This window comes from Sinocyclocheilus rhinocerous, unplaced genomic scaffold (assembly GCF_001515625.1).
Source record: "Sinocyclocheilus rhinocerous isolate Xijiao unplaced genomic scaffold, SAMN03320098_v1.1 scaffold291, whole genome shotgun sequence".
Lineage (NCBI taxonomy): Eukaryota > Metazoa > Chordata > Actinopteri > Cypriniformes > Cyprinidae > Sinocyclocheilus > Sinocyclocheilus rhinocerous.
In genome coordinates this window covers 403791-410218 of record NW_015640451.1, presented here as the reverse complement: position 1 = coordinate 410218, position 6428 = coordinate 403791, and positions in this window count along the sequence as shown.

Genomic DNA, 6428 nt, shown 5'->3' with positions numbered 1-6428 from the left:
CTAAAACACAGAGAGACATATAGAGGCAAATTCAAACCATTTCAGTAAAATGTTCTAAATAACAGTTTTGACAGTTCTTAATGACGAGCTAATTCAAACTATAATAAGAAGGAATAAAATACTGTTTGGTGGTTGTTGTATGTGAACCTGCTGTGATATTAATCACCCGTTCATATGTCTAAATTCGGTCAGTCGAATCGAGGCACATCTTCAGCATTCGCAACTAACAATTTCATCATCATCTTCACACGCTCCAAACTCATGCAGCTGTGTGTGATCTGTGAGATTTCATCATGACAGATCTTCCATGTAAAGTTATATGCAAATATATGAGCACACGCCCACACACATGCACAAACAATGCGTATGTCATCTTTTTGTAATGTGCTGTCATGTTTCTGTGCTATATTTACTGTAGCTGACACTGCAGTCTAAACAAAAAGATCAAAACATCAGAACAGAACAAACCTGACATTCTGGAGAATACCATTTTTTTTCAGCTGTGGCCTTATGGTAAGCGTACATGTTTCAACACATTTAAAATATCTACATAGACAACATTTACATATTTGGGAAACACTTTTATTCTTACAGTGCATTTGTGTCTTGCCTGGGAATTGAACTTATGACTTTGGATATGGTTCTACTTACATACAAACACTAACATTAACTTATCACTGACATTAACTTAAGAAGAAGATACCTTCTTTTAGTCAAATTTTGATGCAGTACCATTATCATTTACAGGAAAGGCAATTACAGAATGCGTTAAGTAAAAAATATCCATCCAAGATCGTAGATGAAATAAGAATCAATGTTAGATCTGATCACCGAATAGTGAAAAGTATTAACAAAAGTTGAAGTTGCCTGTTATGCATTTTAATGTTTATTATTAAAGCAATGTGTTGTCAGTTTTGCAACATGCTAAGGTCAAGCTCTGTTAATTAAAATTAATTGGGAACTGAGTAACATGTATACACTTCTATGTACATACTTGAAATTTAATTTACTTTTGCGATCTTTTATTTCTGAGCAATACTTCTGTAATCATTTTATGACTTACTTGGGTGTTGCGACTCTCCTCTGTCTACAGTACATTTTCCAAATTTTCCAAAATAATTTAGAATTAATGTAATAAGTATGACTCTTTTTGTCATGATTTTAAACTTTGACATTTTTGTCATAATTTCGATTTATCTCATAATTATGACTCAATATCATAATTGAAATTGTCATAATTTTGATTTCTATGTCCGTTGTCATTTTATCTCTTTTACCTCACCATGACTTTTTTTTGTCATAATTATGAACAGTCATTTTGACTTTTATGTCATAATTTAAACTTTTTGTAATAAAGTTGACTTATAACTTAATATCTCATAATTTCGATCTATGTTACTTAGCATCTCATTATTTAGACCGTGTCGTATTTATGAATTTTAAAATGCAATTGACTTTAATGTCATAATGTAAAATTTTTGTAATATTTTTTTACATAATTATGACTTAGTATCTCATAATTTAGACTTTTTGTCATAAGTATGACTTTTGTCATAATAATGATATGTTAATTAGGAGTCATAATAATGACTTATGTTAAAATTTAAACTTTTTGTAATAATTTCAGCTGCTCTAATTTTGTCATAATTATGACTTTTATGTCATAATTTAAACTTTTTAGGACATAATTTCAGCCTTTTATCTAATAAATATGACATTTATCCCTTAATTATGATTTGCCAAATCATGTTTTTTTTTCTTATGTGGCAGAAATGGGCTTCTGTAGTCTCCAGTGCAGTTTGCAAGAGTGTTTGTGTGGTGAATCGAGTTCTCTTATGACGTTTTGTGTTTTAGTATGCTGTCTTTGTAGGCAGCAGGCAGCAAGTCTCCTCTTGTTTCCATCCAGAGGAAAGACAGAACGACTTGAGCTGTAATTTAATGTAAGCATTCATTTAACCACAGGCGCTCACAGTCACTTTAGTTGTATCTGACATCACATGCATTCATGTTAAAATGCATTATGATTTTTTTTCCATACCTCATGGTAATTAAGGGCTCAAATTGGAACGGCTCCTGGAGCTCAATGTAGGACACAGCAGGCAAATGCACTAAAGGTGATAGCTCAACTATTTTTAAATATGAATAGAAATGTTCTTGTTGACTATCTGGTACCCATTATGTAAAGATTCAGCTTGCATGCACCAGCCGAGCAACTACCATTGAGAAAAACAAGCATGCATGCAGATCTCTCTCCAGGTGTTCCAGACCTCTGGCTCCCCCTGTGGTTGCTCTTCTGTAGTGCACTGAGGATGCAGATGTGTGCGGGCTGAAGGACGCTCCAGGTGCTAGTGATGGATGTCATGGCTAATTTTAAACACCGTGAACTAAATCACCACAGTCACCATCTCTCACGCTGCTGGAAGTGGAGCACAGTTCGACCATTTACAGAGCACCTGGACTGCACTACATTACCTTTATAACACACACAGATTTTCAATTTCCAGAATTTTTTTTCATATCATTACTCCATATGTACTAAAATCAAACAAGGCAACACCAATTAATCTATAGCATGCAATAAACATGAATGAACATCAAAAGGTTTCTTGTTTCAACTGTGAAAGTTGTCAGTACACACCATTTTTCAAGTTCAAGTCCACCTATATTAATCTACTCTCCTGTCTGGTGTGTTTGTCGAATGAAATGGCAGATTCGGCCTTATCATTGGTCAGATCGCCTGTCAATCAACCTCCTGGTGAAGGGTCAATTACACTATATTTGAACTCTGTTTGAAGGACACGTCACTACGACATTTCTCCTTGTTGATAACAAAAGAGTAAAATCATCCCATTTTTCCCATCATATGTGAGGTGTTTGCCATGTAATCACAGCCTGTAGTCCTGGAGTTTTTTTTTTCTTTAGTTGGTCCTCTGTGTTGCCTGATTGAAATTCTCTCTGACAGTTTCACACGGGTCAAAATGAACCCACCTTTGCCTGGTAATGGTCATTCCCATGAGAGATCCAGTCCTCCTCTATCAGCACTGATGAAGCCAGACGTGTGTGTGTGTGTCCTGCTCGACACAAGGCCTGTACATCTGGGATAAAGGAGGAAAAGAAGGAGAACTGGTTATAATGCACGAGTTTTAGTGCAGCTCAATTGACCAGAACTGTGCTTCTCAAAAGCATTGTCATTGATGATCTCTACAATACAATCACAGTTTTACAGAATGTCTACTTTTCTAATTTTCTGCTTATTATTTACTTCTATTACGTTACATATTTGTGCATCAGGAACACAAGCAAACTGACATAAAATATGCTTTTATTGACCCTTTTATTGATTTTTATTGTGATTGGTGTGAAATACATAATTTTTTCAAATGAACAGAAATGTATTGCCCTAAAAATAAAATTAAATAAAATAAAATCCTATGTACTATTTACAACACTCTTTATTTCGCTAATTATTTGAATCTTGTATAGTTGCTCAGAATCCTTTTCTAATTGGACAATCTCTTGGTTATTATTTGAGTGTTTGAAAAGAAAGTTAAAATAGCTGAAAACTTTGAAATGTGATACGCTTTACTTCATCTAAACTTTTTCTAAACATAAGCCTCATTAATTGAGAGACTAATTGGCAAAATGTATTTTTGAAAAAATGTACAATGTAAAAATCATATAAAGGCAAAAGGTGGACAAAAAGTCACTTTCCCTAAAACAATTTTTTTTTTTTAAATGCATGTCCATTTGTCAGCTACAAATATACTTTATACACTAGTACATTTATGCTCTGATGTTTACACACAGCAGCTCATTAAAAAGTGTTCATATTGTATAAGTGGCAATAACAAAGCAAACTGTGAATGCCAAATGTCAAATTGTCATGTCATATCTCCAGAAACAACAAGTACAAAACACACACACACACACACAGACACACACTCACACTCACACTCACACACACACACACACACATGCAATTTTTAATGGAAATGCTAAAGTGCATTAAGAAATTATGTTTACATTTCACTGGCACTTAAAGATAATAAACATCCAATTAGATAAAATTAGCCTTTTATTAAAACTCCAAGTTGATGTGAAAAAAATCTGAGACTTGTTTATTAATTCATTTAATCTCAGAACTATAAATCACGTCTGGTCATATGGATCGGAGGGACTCCTCTTAAGTAGAATAAATCTGTTTGTCAATTTTGTGATCAATTTTGTTGCTTTTGCTGCTTGTTTTCATCACACAGTAACTGTCTTGCAGAGAAAAGACAGTTGACACACTGCTAAATATTCAGAGCTACAATATCTGAGTCGTGAAAATTTTAGCGTATGATGTTCACTCATTTTAATTCTAGAGCATCTTCTGACCTTTTAAGGTCTGCAGCGATGGCAGCAAGATGAGTGAACAACAAAGACTGGAAGAAGTCTGGAGGAAGGAGAAAGATGAAGGTTTTCATTTCATTTGAGAGATGGATGTGTCGGGGTGGCATTTCCACCGCTATCGAATCAAATGAAAGATTCTGGCAGCCGTGGGACAAAACGCTCGGTGTAATTGAGTTGGTTCTGGGGTGGCTGAACCGTACAGACTAATTGGTTTCCTTTGCTCTGTCTTGTTTCTTTCTGTTCTATATTTACTTCAATCTATTTGATTCCTCTTCTTCTTCTTCTTCTTCTTCTTCTTCTTCTTCTTTTCTTCAGCACAAGTGGCATATACAATATCTACATTTTCTTTAAGGTAAGACACTACAGTGAATAGGGTAAAAAAAAAATCTAATAGATATCACCATTCTTCCCTAATTAATTAAACACAGGCCATTGTTTTTGTATTACTTTTTTTTTTTCTGAAATGTTGTTTAAATATGCAAATGAAGCATTGTCTAATTAAATTTGCATAGAACAGATAAACAACATTGGATTGAGGCACACTGGTTTTCCTGGTGCTTTTGTAATTAGATTCATGCATATCAGTGATTATTGGAGATCTATATGAAATAACAAAATAACATTGTTGCATATTCTCACCAGATTAGCATATTAGGCCATGAGTGCCCCCAGTGTGATATTGCTTTAATGAAACACTGAATAATGTGTTTTAGACACAACATTACCAGTTAAATTTTCCCCACTGACAAATAGTTTCAAACAAACAACAGGGTGATTTTTAGTTCCTGAATGATTCAGTGTTTTTGAAGGAGTCAGTTAAATGAATGATTCGATGTCTCATTCACAATTACTTGTTTAAATCCTGAATGAATTGACCTTTTGAAAGATTAGTTGAGTAAATGAATCAGTTACTCCTTTTTAGACACAGTCACTTGTATACTTTCAGAATGAATTCCATTTTTTTGTATGAATCCTTTGGATGAACGATTCAATGACTAATTTATATATACTTGTTTAATTCCTGAATGAATCAGCGTTTTTGAACAATCAGTTGAGTAAAGGAATCAGTTACTCCTTTATAAAGACAGTCACTTGTTTAGTTTTAGAATAAATTAGTGTTTTTAATGAATTGGTTGAATGAATGATTCAATGACTCATTCATAAATCCAGTCAGCTGTTTTGTTCCTGAAAGTATCAGTGTTTTTGAATTAATAGTTGAGTGAATGAATCTGGGACTCCTTTATAAAGACAATGTATAAAGACTATGGGCCCTATTTTAATGATCTAAGCACATGGTCTAAAGAGCAAGGCGCAGGTGCACTTAGGGCATGTCCAAATCCACTTTTGCTAGTTTAACGACGGGAAAAACGGTAAGCGCGCCCGGCGCATGGTCTAAAAGTGTTGTCCCTATTCTCTTAATGAGTAATGGGTGTGTTTTAGGCATAACGTGCAATAAACCAATCAGAGTCTCACATTCCCTTTAAGAGCCAGTTGCGCTCGCGCCATGGTGGATTCGGTATTTACATGGCAGAAGAGAGGAAACGGAGCTGCTCGTGCGTGAGCAAATAGGTAGCCTAATTCTGATACATGCAATGACTATCCATTATGACATGTAGGCATTTTTATATTTATGTAGCCTACACAATAATAATCTTTTACATTGTAATCCTTTCATTTTTAATATTTGGCATGTTTGTGTGCAGCTGCGTGTCCCTGTGTGTAATAAGCAGAGTGTACGCGCGTTGTGGACCTGCCTATAGGCGCATATTACTAACGCGCTCTTTAAAGGGGTCATATGATGTTGCTAAAAAGAACATTATGTAGCGTCTGGACCCGCGTAAACATAAAACAATGTCTGCATTTGTGATCGGAGAAATGACTATACTTATCACAGATCATCATGCATTGCTCACAGATCACAATGCACATGTCAGTGGCAAATCCTTTAAATGAAAACGTACTTACAGTCTGTGAGTCAGAACAGCCGGCATTGTAGTCTACTCTACCAGGATCTGGAAACAGTCCTCCATAAAATG